Here is a 17424-nt window from a genome sequence, read left to right as displayed (position 1 = left end):
TGTAATAATCCCTAAAATCATTGCACCATTAGATGCTGTCTATGAACGCCCGATTTTGAAAAATCCACGAATAATAGACTAGTGAAGTGGTCTGAAGTGTTGTGGGTGGACATTATGTAGGGGACAGTCAGCGGTCAGTGATGACACAGAATTCTGTGCCGAAGATGTAGTAATCATATTGCGAATCACCAGACCATTCTTGAGTGTAATCTTAATAACTTTATTCTATGTTACAGATATACATACAAGCTGGTAATGTAATCTGAAAATATTGACCATCTAAAATTTCAGCCAGTCAATCCAAAACAAATATTTTCACATTATGAAGTGAAATTTCATATTAAAGCGGGGGAGTCGTCAGCTGTGCATGCGTCAGATGGCCATAGCGTGTCATTGTTTACAAACAAGTGTCTACCCATGAGCCTTTGCATTTTTAGCATGTTTTCTTATCGTCGCTTGGGACTCAATTCCCCCGCGTGCATAGATGAAAACCCTCCCGCTTTAAATCATCAGCATTGAGCATTGAGCACATGGGGTATTGACCAATCGCATAAGTGCTTCAAAATGCCATTGCTTTTTTTAATAAAGTGGGTAGGGGTGTGAAGCCCACCTCTCGCAAACCATACTCACTTCTAAACCATTTTTTTTCTATTTATATACCAACTTCTAAGTGTTTCCAGCGAAAAAAAAAAAAAGCTCACAACTTTCGCAACCTGTGAGCACATCCGGGCGATGCATTTTATTCAGCCTTTTCCGGTATTTGGCTTTGAATATAAGGACCTGTGAAAAAGTAAATAAATGCTACACACTTCTAAACCAAACCATTGATAAATGACCACCCACTTCTAAACAAAATAACGTGAAATGACACCCCAGTCGGGCGGCACATACCCGTATTGCACTTCTATGCAAGTAGCCACCCCCCTCCCCCCGGGTCGCAGCTTCTATTAAAATGGTACAATGCAACAGAGGGTATGCGGCGTCTACATAGATAGATAGATAGAATTTTTTATTTGGAACGTACCAATGAAATCTTGAGTAAAGTCCAAAAATAACAATAACAAAACATTCAGAACAACAAAAACTTACAGTATTAAAACATATGAAGAATATAGAAAATAAATTTTGCAAAAATGCTAAGAATGAAAAAATCATTACTTGAAACAATAATAGGAAATAATTCATCCATGCTAAAATCTTCCAGCTTTGGGGCATAGATGTATAAAGCTGCAAGGAATCTAGATCTTTGTTCTTTGATTTGACAATTATTACAATATAAAATGTAATGTTTCTCATCCCCTACTTCATTGCATTCATGGAGATTACATAGCCTGTTTTCCTTCAAAATGCCTTTATGTCTACCGGATTCAATGGGAAGAAAATGTGTAGAAGTTCTAAATTTAGTATAAGCTATTCTATGATTTTTATTTTTAATTTTTTCCAAATAATGTTCAAATTCAAAATTTTCTTTAGCACACCTGTAAAAGTCAAGTTTACATATATGAGAAATGAGGAATTTTTGGTTCTCAATCATTCGAAAAGAATCATTGCGGTTTTTATTCAGATTTTATGGTAGTACTCGTAAATAATTAGCTAATAAAATAATTATTAGATAAAAGATGATTTCACTTAGAATTGGCACCCATTACGTCGTAGATGATAAGGCTTTGTTGCCAGTTATTTTAGAAGGATAGAGCACAGATAAAAACAAAGAAAATTTAAGTTGAACTGTATGAGGGCATACCATTGTGTGATGTGAGCAATGTTGCCTGTGGTATTTAAAATGAAATAGTATATCGCTATGACAACACAGTGCACCATGAAGATTGCTACTGATAAAAATCTTATCTAGTTTGTATCTGAAAACCAGACCTTCAAACAAATTTACAAATGTAGGATTTTATAAAACTCCACTTGCATGACAACAATAAATGGTTATTTAAAGGCAGATCTCAAGATCATTTCACGAAATGAACGACATCGCTTTGGCCAGGAGTTTGGATTTACATGAAACGTGTGATAAATGCCTTGTTTATAAATACAATGCTTTTCACTGAATAGAACAAATAATTTTCGACCACTATTGAAATATAGAAATACAGAGCAAATTATAACTAGTGTTCAGCTGTGTTAAAAGGACAGAATATTATTATAAAAATGAAATAACACATCCTATTACAGACTTTTAAGTGAAGCAAGCCAACTCCATTTATCGGCTTTGATTCGTTCCTTGTTCCATGAGCCTTTGCGTACAAGACTCATGGGTCATGGGACAACATGCGAGTTTACTCTCAACCCTCCCTGTTTTTCAAAATTGTGCACCCCGTATGTTAGTGCGCCCTCTGAGTCACCAAAGCTAGAAGAAATTTACATACCGCTATATAATGTGGAAGATTCAGCTGGAAAGAAGCATTCTGGAAAGCGGTTCGAGTTGAGACGGTTGGTGTATTTTTCCCCTTCTCAATTGAATTTCAAGAAGATCTCGCGTTCAACTTTGCAGATTTATCAAGTACACGTCTGACTTGATGTTTTAATAACCAAGGCAAGTATACCTAAAGATAGAGAAATGAATAGTCCCGTTTGTAACGTCGTTGTTGTGTGTTGGCAAGCCGCGCCTAGGTCGTGGCATTTTTTGACCGGCTGCACTCCATTATATTCCGAATTTACGAAGTCAACTTTTTGATTTAACACTACAAATGTGTGTAATGATGAACGATTTTATATCATTTTCTTGATTAACCATGATTGTTACCTTGGAGAACTGAACACACGTGGCTTTTTTGTCGGAGCAGAGCACCTCGTGGAACCCGAAGACCACGTGGTCTTTCGCAATATGCCACACACGTGGTCCAGTAAGATAATTTGCTCCTTCCTAGACCTCGAAAATATTCACTACGTTTACGTTATTATTCAGCACAATTTCTACTCGTTTTTTTTTATTTTGCCAACTGTCTGGTGCTTTAGTAGTCTTACTACAATGAAAAGTTTACAGGGCATTCACTGTACATTGGTAACCTTGTGAAATTTCTTAGAGTAATGAACGGATAATTAAATTGAGCACAATTATTTTCGTAGGTTTTAATGACTATTGAACGCCTTTTAAAGACGTGCAGAATTGCGAATTTGGCAGCTATGTCGTTCATAGACATAAATGGAAGTCGACGTAAGTAACTAGTCTTTCTCTCATGAACTTGTCACTTGATTGCGCTTCAGATTGCAACACTATGGTTTCTGGAATTGCAGCTTTCTCACACACGCACGTGGCGAGTTGGCACAATTAGTGCCTTGCTTTTATCTCTGCCATCCCATCCACAAATAACTGCTTGAAAATCATATGCGTTACACCTGCATGCAGATTTTAATAAATGAAAACCTGTCTAACATTGTTAAGACTATCCATGGTCTGTATCAACTTACAAGTACATGATAAATCGTAGAGCCTGTGTATGTTGCAGAAGCTTGGCAATGATGAAACAATTCCAAAACATTCGCAGTTTCCACCAAAGAGACGACAGTCTCAATGCTGGCATAACACTTCCTTGGATGTCTGAGCTGGGTTAGCAAATCAAAAATTACACTAGTATTTCCCAAACCACAAATTGTCATTAATTTGTTTTGATTCTTTTTAGGTGCTGTTACCACTGACTGACCTCAGAATTTTGATGTGTGATGCAATGTACATAAGGTATGTTACTGATTAAATATTTATTCATCCTAAATACTATCACAAGTGCATTTTCGGTGGAACCTAGACTAATTCTGTTAAGGTTTTAAGTTTTTCCCAATTTTCAGCAATGATTGTAATTTACATGTGGTATCTATGATTAGAATATTCACTCGCCGGTCAGAGATATGAAAGCTGTTGACTACGATATTATGAGGTGCCACTACCACAAACAATATGCAATTAAAATAAAATCGTCAAAATGTTTAATATCAACACTAATTTTATTTCAGATGACTATTGAAAGAATTAAAATGGTTTGCAACACAGGATTCCGAATGCTGGCCCCCAGGAAGGTATGTTTTAAAATGAAGCTAGTTTGCTGTGTGGAATGAGTGCACAATAATAAAATTCCAGTGAATGTAATTTATATATGGTATCCATGATTTGAATATTCACTCGCCGGTCAGAGATATGAAAGCTGTTGACTATAATATTATGAGGTGCCACCGCCACACCAATAACTTCTAAAATAAAACAAATAGCCTCAATATTTAATAATTGTTTTTGTTTCAGATAAATTGAAAGAATAGTTTGCTGCTAGAAACGTGGACCAGAAATCAAGCAATTAATAAAGGTACGTTTTGCTAAGAGCTTTGTCGTTTTCGATGTATGCAATTTTAAACTCGCTTAGAAGATTGTATTGTGGTATCTATGATTAAAAATATTCACTCGCCGGTCAGATATGAAAACTGTTGACTATGATACTATGAGATGCTACTTCAACCACAAGCAATGTCTAATTAAAATTAAATAACCACAATGTTTAATATCAATACTGGTTTTATTTCAGATGACTATTGAAAGAATTAAAATAGTTTGCAGCACTGGATTCAAAATGCTGGCCACCAGAAAAGTAAGATATATTTTGCAAATCTTTCTAATATTATCTGGGAGGTTTTAAAATGAAACTAATTTGCCGTGTGGAATGAATGCACAAGCCAAAACTGCCCCAGTGAACATAATTTACATGTGGTATCCATGATTAGTAATATTCACTCGCCGATCAGAGATTATTGCTGCTGACTTTGTGATATTATGAGATGCCCATGACAATTCAAGTGTAATGCATAGCGATAATTTCAGAAATTGGCTTTAAATTGAATTTAAATATACTTAGTTCAGTGTCTGCTTTGAAGAGTTGATAACTATTGTTATTAAATTGAATTATTCAATGTTGATTTATCAGTTCAGACCACCATTATTCAGTGAATAATAACACTTTATGTTTCTTGCAGATAACTAAATTGGCCGATAAAGGGAATGTTGAGGTAAGCTAACCATCTATGGAAAGTATTGACCAGTTTGCTGCTTTATTTTTCAATTTATTAAGATTGGAATGCTTGTAATGATGATTTTAATCTTTTTTCCCCATCTTATCTATAAATGACGATATAAACTGTCATGTTTTCATGACAAGCCAAACCAAATCTGAACCAAGCACTCGACTTGAAAAGCGCACATTTATACAGTGCGAGAATATGTAAATGATTGTGTGTTTTTTCTTGACAGGTCTTGTACCTTTCAAAATGGATCAATACGAGATTGGTAAGCAATCCAGATTGTTATTATTGGTTGTCCTGGAAGGGGGGGGGGGTAGTGTCATAAATGTAATATGCATTACAACTATTGCTGCAAAGCACATAACCTCGGTGATGGGTCATAGGTTAGGCAATTACAATGTGAAATATATTACTTCTCAATACATAATAGCAATGATGAAACAATTCCAAAACATTCGCAGTTTCCACCAAAGGGACGTCAGTCTCAATGCTGGCATAACACTTCCTTGGATGTCTGAGCTGTCTGATGCAATCAATGTCTTTTTTATATTTAATTGCAACACGTTAAAATTGGTGCAATACTTAAATCATTTTGCAGGACTACGGTTATTGTCAATCCAGAATCCTAGGTGAAGTCCTACCTTATGACAAATTTTGCTAGATCTTAAATTAATTGGCAAGTATATTTACTGAAATGGGGACCACCAGTAGATATGTACGGTATCTATTTTGGCAACAAGTCGTAGAATATGAATGTACCTTGCAAAATAAAATAGTTGCATGATTTGAAAACGTGCATATTGCCGTGGAAACCTGGTACAACTCTTGTAATGATGATTTAATCTTTTTTCCCCATCTTATCGATAAATGACGATACAAACTGTCATGTTTTCATGACAAGCCAAACCAAATCTGAACAAGAATTCCCATGGTTTAATGGCTTTACCCTTGTAGAGTGGTTGCTGTTGAACTAAAAAAAAAAAAATCTGCAGTGATTGAACATGCTTTTGAGATCTGGAGTTGCTCATCTAAATACTTTTTTTTTTTTTTTTTCCGGTACCAGATAATGTACGAAGTATCCTGGAATGCATTGTACCAGGTAAGAACAATGCTGAACTTCTAATGTGTCTTTTTCTCTGGTTAGCTATGATGAAACAATTCCAAAACATTCGCAGTTTCCACCAAAGGGACGACAGTCTCAATGCTGGCATAACACTTCCTTGGATGTCTGAGCTGACCAAACCTATAGTCCATCTTTGAATAAGTTTGCTTTGAACAAATTAAGCTACATATTAAGATTTGTTGAATAATTTACTAAATACAATTGTATTTGCAGTATGGTTGGCTGTGCATGGAATGAGAACCAAAGTTACTGATGTGGTAAGTTAAACTTTTGAAAACTTGAGCAATTAACTGATGGAATATCTCTAAATGACATGACAGTATGTATTGCAGTGCTTGTAATGATGATTTTTAATCTTTTTTCCCCATCTTATCTATAAATGACGATATAAACTGTCATGTTTTCATGACAAGCCAAACCAAATCTGAACACTGCAATGCATTGTGGTCTATTTTAATATTTTGTATGTAGTGCCCCAATTCTCATCTTGCTGCATTATCTTGTTCGATAGACAGTCTACATTGAAGATGGTAAACAGGACATATTCAAAGACTTCTTGGAGAATGGTAAGTGTATAACTTAACATTCACTGGCTTATATTTAAGGAATAATGGCAATCCATAGTTCTGACGCACATTATAAAATCTAGTGAAGCAAATTCAATACATAATCTGACCAGGGTTCTCCACGAGGGGTTTTTACAGGGCGCCGCGCCCTGTTATCTGAAATTGGCGCCCTGTTTAAATTGTCAGCGCCCTGTTATATTTCCTGTGCGCCCTGCATGGTCCCAGACAAAGAATTGTTTACAAAACGGGCCAACACTCATTGTCTTCCGAAGATGATTCATCGTGCTCAGGGTAACTGGTTCATTGTTTTAAGGTGCAACTGAAAATTACGGTTTGTTATTGTAGCAGGTCACCGTGAGGTGATAACACCACCAAACAAAAAGTTACAAGTTTTTTCAACACGATTAAAAATGAACATGTGGCCTAGAAAAGTGCATTACCGTACCCATATTTTTACTGCCAGGGTGACGTCAAATATATAAAATCGTTATCGGTAAAACCATTCGCTAAACCATAAGGTCTATGGTTAAAACCAAGTTCACGCCGTGACTAGGTAGCAGCAACATCGTCACCGCCGAGTGGAACAAACGACCAGCGCAGCCGACGTACCATCACAGACATTGCTGATCACCAAGAAGTCCACACGAATGCTTGCTTGAACATGTAAATGTTTATATTTAAATGTCACTATTTAAAGTTGAATTTTCTTTAAATCACGATTTAAAAACCCCATTAAAACGTCCATGCTTTCAACTCGCATCATAAGTGGAGGAAATAAATTTACTTGTGTTCTTTTGGAACAAATATTCTGATTGGTTGTTTTTCGCGTCAATGCGTGGCTTTGGCCAATCAAAAGCATCGTTACATAGTATCAGGGTGCACACAGTAAAATGAACTGTTTCCGGGTCATAGCTGTTTTCAACGAAGCAGACATCAACAAACTTTCGATTCGAATGAAAATTATTCTTTTAAGTATGTATTTTGTTTATTTTATACCTAATTCTATTATTTTTGATAGTAACTGTTAACTGCAGATCGAAAATCTTCTATTGTGTACATTTTATTTCGTTTGATCACCTTGGTTTTTGGTGCCATTCATGCAAGTTTTTTAATAAACCAATTACGAACGTTTGTGCGACATACATTTTATTTTGCTTCGTCCAAATAAATATAAATCATAAATATAAATTTTTGCTAAAAATTAAATAAAGCATGTATGTATCTATTTGGGAAAATAAATTAACAAACTTGTTACGTTATTTTCTGGACGCGATCATTACTTGTAAACAACTGATGTCGCCGCTTGAGGAATCGTGCAGCTAAAATCAGCTGATTGTACGTGCTGACGTTTACTTAATAATAGCTCTTCAAAATTCCTATTCATTTTGTAATAATAAATATATGTTATGCATATGTAATAATATATGTAGATTAATAGATTTTTTTAGTTTCCATCCTTGCCAATGATGCACGTTACAAATGTGCCACGCCCACTTCACATTGGCGCGCCCTGTTTAATTTTCAAACCGTGGAGAACCCTGCTGACTTAAGGTCAAAATCTCAAGTTTTACAAAATGATCTCGTATTGTGACCCTTCAAGTTTTTACTTGTCAAATAAAATCAACTGTAAACAATTGACCAAGCATCTAAGATGTTCTAATTTTAAACCTGAAATGTGTGTAGCACATGTCAGTGTTCTCCACAAGGGGTTTTAGGCGGGCGGCCCGCCCATCAAGTTTTACGGCTGCCCAGTAACTCTCAACACCCGCCCACCAACGTACATCCAGCTGAAATTATTTGTAAAAAGCTTGCATTGTTCTTCCCAAGCCTAAACAAAAGAGTAGTTGCCCAACCCTTTATTTTGCTATTGTTTCAACTGTCCAAACATAAACAATGTCCATTGGAAGTCTGCAAGCAGTTATCAAGTGTATTCATGGCAATGTGTCAATCGCTTGAATTCATTGTCGCCCGACATTGTTGCCACTTATTGCTCACGACACGCAACTACAGTGGTTTCAATTTACAGGTGTTTTTTTAATAATCGTCTTCCGATCATGAAAGAAAGAAGTAAATACGAATGAAATGTATATGCACAGAAAATAAACAAATATATTAGCAGATTGCATGTAAACTAGAACAAAAATTTAAATTCTAGCCGTATTTACAAAGTTCGCTCGATTTTCATTGTGAAAACAGCATGGAGAAGGCAAACTGATGACCTTTTGGCCTACCCCATTCAACGACCGTCTGCTACCCACCGCTGTTGGCACTGTAACGATTTAGTATCTAAGTTGCATAGGGGAACAGCGCATTCTGGGTGTTCGTGTACTGAATTCGGAAAGCGGTAATAAACATCAAACATGGCTGCTGGATTAGTTTACCGCGAGTATTTGTAACTGAATACTATTTTAGTTATCTTTTCCACGTACTTTTTTCAATTTATCTATTTTTTATGTCTAATCTTTCGAGAACATATCACATTCTTTTATTTTGCCGATTGCTAGCATTTTTTTCTTGAATTCCAAAACAATGTGTGAAAACGCAACGCAACGCATCGTGGCCGTACATGCGTAAATGCATCTTACCGTCCGTCGGCACGGGTGAGTACTGATGCCACAAATAAAAATGTTATGGATTTTGTTTTGACAAATTGTCCGTTTTGGCTTCGTGGGCAAATCATCTCGTATATTTTCTACATTATAACTCAATTATGTTTTGTACTTGCTCTTGGTTACTCGAATTGCATTTCATGAACGCAGAATAATTTGCGAACGCATAAATCGCAGATTTCAAACATTTTGCATTTCGTAAATATTGATGGTGACCAATCTGTTTGTATTTCAAAAAATTGTAACATGTTCCAATTAAATTAAATTAAATTAAATTAAAAAGAGAATAGTAAATAACTTAGTGTGTATTGCAGTTCATGTCCTAAATGCGAGAATGCTGTATGTAAATGATATGCAAATTAATATGCAAATTTATGCTAATTAGACCGCCCACCAGCTAATTTGGATTGTAGAGAACACTGCATGTACTTGTGTAAATTGCATATTTCTATTTATGTTCAAGTAATGATTAATTGTGCCGTTTTAGAAGTTTCTCTAGGACAAACAAAATTGCATTTTATGTGAAAATAGTCATGGAAAAAAATGCATATTGAGTAGTCTTTGAGACATGTTCATCTGTAAACCACTAAAACAAACTTGTTCAGTGTATGATTGAGTTTATTTGAATACATTCATGACTAGCTTGCTGTACAATTGTTTCATGTAATCAATTTGTAGTTTCCTTTTAAGGAATGCTTAGCAATGATGAAACAATTCCAAAACATTCGCAGTTTCCACCAAAGAGACGACAGTCTCAATGCTGGCATAACACTTCCTTGGATGTCTGAGCTGAGCAGTATGCATTATATGAATTTCGTAATGATACCAACTCAATTAGAAGTTAATTTTCATTAATACTAATATTTAATTCATTTGCAGAATTTGAAAATTGTGGTTCACTATTGACTGGCTTTCTGAAGGAATGTTTGAGATGGTTTTGATTTCATCTTTGTGAAGTTGACTGATTTAACCTGCACCTTAGAATGTAAATATTGGATTATATATTTTTACTTTTAGTTGTCTATTCTTAAATTCCAACGATGACATCCAGTGAGGTTGGCCTTCACTTGGCTCTGTCAGTGTGGCGTACGGGAGCTGAGCATATTTTGCATGATGTATATTCCCATTCCACGACGTTGGAGAACAATCTTGTCCCCGCTGTCGTCATGTTTTGGCATAATGTCAGTGGTGTGGACAGATTCTTGCATATTCCCACTCCTTTTCAGAGTTACTATGTGACCATTACTGAGGAAAGAGACCATGCAAGGAACATTAAAAAAAACAAAAGCTCGGTGCTTGATTCGAGTTTTGAGAAGTCTGGGGTAGTCTTTGGCGGTTTTTAGCTCCGCTGTCGACTTTATCAAGCAGAGCTTATCATATGAGTGATTGTCAGTCGTCGTCGTCCGTGTCAATGTTTTACTTTTTCGACTCCTTGAAAACTACAAGCCTGAATGCTTTGATACTTGGTGTATATGTACCTTGGGTAGACCTCTTAGGTTTGTTCATTTTGTGCTATCTTCAATTCTCTAATTTTGGTGAATACTTTTGTAATTTTTGGTAAAAAGTGATAGTTTAGACTTCTTGTTAAAAACCAATAGTTCAATTGCTTTGATACTATACATATTGTTCATTTTCTAATGACGTCTTCAGTTCTTTAATTGAAATGTGCATTGCTATCAGCGGAGCTATCTCAGCCGATAGGCTGCTTGTTTATAAGAAAGCGGTTATGCTGCTAGATTCAAAAGTGGCTGGCACACGGTAATATTAATGTCGGCCCTTGATGCCAAGTTACCAATTCAGGAAAATGTGAAAGAAACATTCTTGGTCTATTTGGCTTTGCTCAAACATAAATTCCATAAGGGTAAAGATCTATATTAAATTTGGATTCCATCATGTGACTCAGGTCACATTAGGCACAAATGTTCATTTCCAGAAATAAATATAATAATCTTCCTTCCTTGCAGTATGAAGACTTAGACCAAGAGTAATACTAGAGTATTTGTGAACTGTTAATAATGTCCATTAATATCCCAGCCACAAGAGAAATCTGCATTTACAGGCAAGTAATCTTTTTGAGACCAATTAGCTGCTTCTTGAAATTTCCTTTTTCAAATTCTACCCTGTATATGCTTGAACTCGACTTCGTAGTTTGCCTGGGGATTGCCTGGAATTTGTTGTTGGGATTGATCTTGATCTTGGAAGCCTCTTCAGATACTGTTGTGTATTTATTATTGTACACATTTTCTCCAGTAGAGTTTATCACTATCTTCCTTTAAAAGCACCTATGTTGTAGTCGTTACTACCAGCCCACATCTGGCGGCATGACAATGACAATTTAGGTTGTCAAAAGGAAGTAGATAAACGCATTGTATTGTGGGTGAGAGGCAGGTAGACTTGTTCTCATGTCTGTTATCTCAATTTACAATGCTACAGTTGTGTAACGTAACAATGTTCCAGGTATGCATGCTGTCTTAATACTTAACATTTATACATTTGATTTTCGTAGGAATGGATGCAGTGGATGTTAAACTGACAAGATGCTGATCAAGATTGTCAACTCTGCTACAAATGATTTGCATAAGAATTTTATCGATCAAAAAAATAAGTTATTGAACTGTTTTTTCTGAGTGAATATTTATTCCAATAAATTACATTGAACAAATAAAAGTGGTACCTTAATTGTTTCACTGGCAATAAGACCATGATTCTCCCTCGTAGTGTAACTGTACTGATGACCATATAAAAACTTGTGCAAATGATGGTCATAATTGAAAAACTACTAGATTGGTAACATTGTCTTTAATGTGCTTGACACTGCTGTTCCTATCTTTTCGTCATGTTTTAAAGTAATTTAAATTACTATTGGAAGATGTCTTAAATCATCCATCTAGACCCATGAGTGTTAAAACAGTGTATTGGTGGCTAGGTAAAATGTTTTAATTCCTCACCAATGGTGTTTCTCGTTAAGGTTGAGAGAAGCAATTGTATTACCATTGTTAAAAAAAAATGGGACCTTGACATTAGAAAAATGTCTTTAGCTTGACATACAGTAACTACTGTCCAGTTTCATTTGTCTAAAAAAATAATTGAAAAAGCTGTTTCTATTCAAATACTGTCGCATATTAACTCGCTGGAGAAAAAAAAATTAAATTTGAGTGGAGCGTTTGACGCTGTCTGATTTTTTTTGTCAGGGTGGCTTGAATGGGAATCTGTGCTAGGGCCACTTTTGTTTAGCATGTTTACTTCCCACTTTGTAGTACTATAGAACATCACCGATGATGCTCAGTTATAGGTGTCATTTCAACCAAACTCTGTATGTCGGTGTAAGGCCTGCTTATCGCAATTGAGAATGCCACCCACAGAACTCGCACTGGACAGGGGGTTCAATAGTACTGGAAATGAAATGCACATACACCAGAATATTGAGTTAAAGCTCCTGGTTTTAATACTTCTCAAAATAATTACAAGAAATAAAGCACAGAAAATTACAATGAATAGTCACTAAAATAGGGGATTGCTTGGGGAAGTGTGCATTGGTGATATCCTTAGTTCCAGGATGTATTGATGGACTAGTCAATGGCTTCTGCAACTGAGAAATGCAAGAGTCTTGCTTGCAGAGGAACGCTGGTATTCTGGAGGGCACTGCTGAAAGCAGGAGATTGCAGAGCAGTTCATACAAGTCTCGCAGAATGACGGTTGTAGCCTGTAATATCGTATCGTAGCAGAACACGCAGGAAAGCAAGTTGAAGTGATCGACCCAAACCGTCTTTAGTCCAATTTATAGACAGTGACACCAACTGCGTTTCTACATGAGCCAATCAGAATGTAATCTTGCTAGCAGCTGTGTGTAGGCAACTCTGTAGATCATAAACATCCTTTGTTATTCAAATAACAGCACACCTGGTAGATTTCAATTCTCCTTACAAAGTTGTAAACACCCTTTCTTATGTAAATTACAAGAACACCCGGTAACACCCACTGTCTTTCCGAAGATGAAAACAAGTATGACCCGTCAATCACCTTTATGACAGTTATCACAATACACCCCGTTTCTTCCCGTGATTCCATGCACACTTCCATTTGCAGGGTTTGAGGTAATATGACAAAACATGGAATAAAGGATGCTGATCGTGACTTGGCTATGATTAATCTTAAGGATTGTGTCAGTGAAAGAATGGATGTACTACAATAAACTAAAATTAAATCCTGAGAAAATATTTTAATTTTTGACAATTTAGAATTCAAATTTGATTTCCCTCGAAGTGAATTATACTTTAATTTATGTCAGGAAGGGTGTATGTAATCTGGGTGTGAACAAACTATCTAGAATACTATTAACACTCTTGTGGGAGCGAGGCTGGATTACTGCAATAGTTTATTGTATGGTATAGCAAATATCCAATTATCTAAATTGCAGAGGGTACAGAATGCAAAAGCTAAGATTGTTTTGAAAAAAAATAAAATTACCATATTACACCTTTGATTTCTCTTCACTGGCTGTCAGTAAAGAATCGGATTGTATATAAATTATTGATGTTAGTATACAAAGCCCTCATCGGCCAGTCCCCCAAATATATTACCGAAATGTTCCATTCACACGTGTCACTTTTGTACACTCCCAGGTCTTCTACAAGCTCTTTAAACTTACTTGCAGTACCATTGTCACGTTTAGTAACATGTGGTGATAGGGAATTTGCTGTATGAGGACCACATTTGTGGAATTCTCTACCAAAACATGTAAAAAAAAAATAGAACAATATTAACGATTTTAAGGTACATTTGAAAACTTATTTGTTTGAGAAACCATATACCAGGTAATTTGTAATTATTTCTTTGATATAGTTTGTAGTATTTATGTCATGCGCTCTTGATCAGTTATTACTATAAATAGAGCAATACAAGTAAATTTATACACTCCCATAGTTTATTGTATTAAAAAACAAAACAAAGCAAAGCAAGAATCTGTATGCAAGTTATTCCCACAAAGCAAATGCGGAGGAGTGCATTAACTGACACATAATATCGGGGTACACGAAAGTAAATCCTAAACATGAATTAATAATAATAATAATTTCATTCAACACGAAAATCTACTACAGAGAGTAAGACAGAAATAATACTTCACGCAACTAATATCACAAATAGCACGAGGAGAAACATGATAAGCTAACGTTATTGTTTAGAACAAATGAAAACTGAAATACAGTTCACTCCACCAAAATCTCGAATAAAACATTGAATAAATGTAACTAAGAATGGAAGAAAAAAAGCAAAAAAAAAAAAAAAACTACTAAGCTACTAAATATGCTATTGCATTAAAACCACCTGCAGACTTATTTGATGGAGTTACTATGTTCCATCTCTTACGTTCAGATTAAAAATCCAGATTTTGTTGTCCTCTATATATTTAAGGTAGAGATGCAGTTTATTTGTGAATTTCAATCAAAAATAGTTTTTTTCGTTTTTAATGTAGATTTTTATCTAAAGAACATTCTGTGAAAATTTGACCAATGAATTCTTATTGGAACACCGTTAAAATTGCTGTTTATTTTCTGGTTTAAAATAAAAAACACTCACGCGTGGCAATGTTTATGTCCAATTGCCTAATTTGCATGAGTAACCAAATAACAGGACCTTTGATTGACTATATGCAAATCGAGATTGTACGGGTCATAGTTCATTCAATTACGCGCATGTGCAATTAATCTTAAATCAGTTCTCGCTCGCTAGCAAACCAAACATTATATTTCCTCAGCGTTTTTTCCTAATTTTTATCATTACATTATGCGTGGTGTGAAAAGAAAGAGAGGTAGAAAGAAGATTCAGATGATTTCTATGTCGGAAGAGACAAAAGCTACACTGAAGGCATCAGCCCACCGAACGAAAAACAAAATCGATGTGAGCGTCCAAACATGACTTTCCTTGAAGGCATGAATCCGAGTTTCTGATTGACTGAGAGATTTTATTTTTAAATAATTGTTCTCAAAAAATAAACTGAGCATGTGAAGAATAATTTAACATTGTTTACAGTGATAACTGCTCATTGTCGAAACGAAGCTTACCCATTCACGCTAGTCACAATAAACATCATACTCTTGAATAGGCGTCAATGACTACGGTAAAACTTAGAAAATGACGTCAAAAAACACCTTAAAAGTCCCATTTTATTTATTTTTTAAATCCCATCCCGAATTTACGGCAGAATCTGGTCCCTCAAATAAGGGGCACGTGAGCTTTGATTCTAACCGGATATATTGCACTGGGTCGGGGAGATACAAACTTTCGTGTATCTTTTGTCCAATGGGTACCTGTACTTCGATCATTCGCAAGTTTTGCTAGGTAGTGCGAGACAGCTTTGTTTGCAACCGGACGAACTCCGTTTAATTCAATGAAGCAAACAACTGACAATGCTAAAATAAATTGCAGAGGTACGCTAAAATTAATTGAAAACAACCAAATAATTTCAATGAAAAATAAATCAGAGAGGTAACTTGATACATTTCGGTAACAACTCTTTTGACGCGCTGACCGCTTCTCCGCGCGTCTGATGTTTGTTTTCCTTGTCATAATACTTACTGATTGATCATTTTGTTTTGATTTTTGAGTTTTTTAGCCTGCAACTCGGCCACGACCTTTGCTTTTTCCGTGAAAAATGGGGAAGTTTACGTCAATTTGACGGACATTCCATTTTTTTTAAACTAACGAAGCACACTGTTTAGCACTCCTATTTTTTTCATTTGCCGATTTCTATTCAGAAAAATTCGACCGCTCGAAAATGCACTTAATTTTGTCAGATTTCCAACATTAATTATTTAAAACCGGTCGAAATTTTAAAACTTTTAGGAGCTGGAGCTCTCTTCTTGCAGAATTCAAATATTTCTTTTAACAAATATGTTGCAGTGGGAAAAATGGGAATGGAAACGATGAACAAAACTTCTGTGCCTCGAGTTTCGATTCTAGGATTACGCGATTATTCATTATTGTGCGTTTGCTTCCTGGAGTTGGTTCTCAATACTACATAAAAATCATCAAGCATAAATAATTTAATATCCCACTTTGTACTCTTCACGGTAAACCGTAGGCTCTGAAATACTCGTAGACTTTTTATTAAAAATACATCGAAGAGAAGCCATGATGTTTTGATCGTGATAAAAGGTCACCTTCCTAGGACCGCCCCCTGTTGAATAATTCATGAGATGACGCCATATTTACTGGGCATTGCCACGTGTTTTTACCAACCCCATCAAAACACTGGTATGAATGACGTGTTTCTGATTTATTACCAAACGCTTCAGCGTGGTATTAAGAATTTGTTTTCAGGGTTGGGTGATACCAAGGTTGAAAATGGGTGCACATATGGGTGTAATTCCTGGAATTGCAATAGAGAGGGTTCAGGCCGAAATACAATATATAGTGTTTCCATGTTTCGTCTGATATTTCTGTGGTATTCTGCTGCTGTAAATAATGCAAGATTTGTTCCGAAATTCAGTGTGTTGTGTGCACTCCAGGGTTATTCGTTTTTTTCTCAAAACACCCCTATTTTTTAATGGCAGAATCCAATAGTTTAACCCCAACTGGGAAATCTGCATTGTTGCTTGAATGAGAGCTAATTAAACACATTTTCCAGACCGGCGAAAGTGTATGCAACAGCCAATTTTAACAGCCTGTCACGTGATTTTACTCTGAATGTCAACAAGAAAGAGGCTAGTCCATTTTACGCAGAAATAATTGGGGGTAGAATATGTGAGGGATAGTATCAACAGAGATGTGTATACTGAAAAGTAACATCTATCCTTCTTTTACATTACTTAGCATTTCTGTTTTAGTATACTGGTTTGAAAATGTTGAATTTGCATGATTTGCGATGTTTTTTTTAACTGAAAGTCCCCTACTGATTGAATGTCGGGTTTGAAGAAGAACGGCACACCACGTGATTCGTTTGAATACAATGGTGAAGGGTTGACACAAATTTATGTTGAAGTTAAAAGTTTCTCCACAGAATTTTGCATTGGCAAACATGCCATGCTACTGCGGTACTCCACTGACGGGATGACTTTCCTCGACAGCGGTCGTCGCTGAGCCGTACGCTACAACTTCGCTTGTGATGTAACTTGTTAGC

At 35.8% G+C, this 17424-nt stretch overlaps 1 long non-coding RNA gene and 5 other non-coding genes across 8 annotated transcripts; all 6 read left to right on the top strand.

Annotated features, from left to right (window-relative positions):
- The first annotated feature begins 2422 nt into the window (after nucleotides 1-2422).
- Nucleotides 2423-11972, top strand: LOC102806544 (uncharacterized). Of its 3 annotated transcripts, XR_438154.3 has the most exons (15): nucleotides 2423-2542; nucleotides 3076-3163; nucleotides 3630-3685; nucleotides 3958-4020; nucleotides 4241-4301; nucleotides 4518-4580; nucleotides 4963-4995; nucleotides 5237-5272; nucleotides 5606-5683; nucleotides 6071-6106; nucleotides 6344-6387; nucleotides 6642-6696; nucleotides 10185-10290; nucleotides 11270-11364; nucleotides 11812-11972. It is a non-coding gene; the product is annotated as an uncharacterized LOC102806544 (long non-coding RNA). The 3 variants fall into 3 exon arrangements; XR_014929095.1 differs by lacking the exons at nucleotides 5606-5683; nucleotides 11270-11364; nucleotides 11812-11972 and having other exon boundaries at nucleotides 10185-10269; XR_014929094.1 differs by lacking the exons at nucleotides 2423-2542; nucleotides 3076-3163; nucleotides 3630-3685; nucleotides 3958-4020; nucleotides 5606-5683 and having other exon boundaries at nucleotides 4275-4301.
- On the top strand, nucleotides 3461-3555 carry LOC146746665 (small nucleolar RNA SNORD14). Its single transcript, XR_014929366.1, has one exon. It is a non-coding gene; the product is annotated as a small nucleolar RNA SNORD14 (small nucleolar RNA).
- LOC144346728 (small nucleolar RNA SNORD14) lies at nucleotides 5435-5529 on the top strand. The gene has a single exon (XR_013419562.1). It is a non-coding gene; the product is annotated as a small nucleolar RNA SNORD14 (small nucleolar RNA).
- Nucleotides 6149-6243, top strand: LOC144346729 (small nucleolar RNA SNORD14). Its single transcript, XR_013419563.1, has one exon. It is a non-coding gene; the product is annotated as a small nucleolar RNA SNORD14 (small nucleolar RNA).
- LOC144346727 (small nucleolar RNA SNORD14) lies at nucleotides 10003-10097 on the top strand. Its single transcript, XR_013419561.1, has one exon. It is a non-coding gene; the product is annotated as a small nucleolar RNA SNORD14 (small nucleolar RNA).
- On the top strand, nucleotides 10340-10580 carry LOC144346730 (small nucleolar RNA SNORA73 family). The gene has a single exon (XR_013419564.1). It is a non-coding gene; the product is annotated as a small nucleolar RNA SNORA73 family (small nucleolar RNA).
- Nucleotides 11973-17424: the final 5452 nt, after the last annotated feature.

This window comes from Saccoglossus kowalevskii, chromosome 4 (genome assembly GCF_978046115.1).
Source record: "Saccoglossus kowalevskii chromosome 4, keSacKowa6.1, whole genome shotgun sequence".
NCBI lineage: Eukaryota > Metazoa > Hemichordata > Enteropneusta > Harrimaniidae > Saccoglossus > Saccoglossus kowalevskii.
This window is presented reverse-complemented; position numbering and strand designations above follow the sequence as displayed.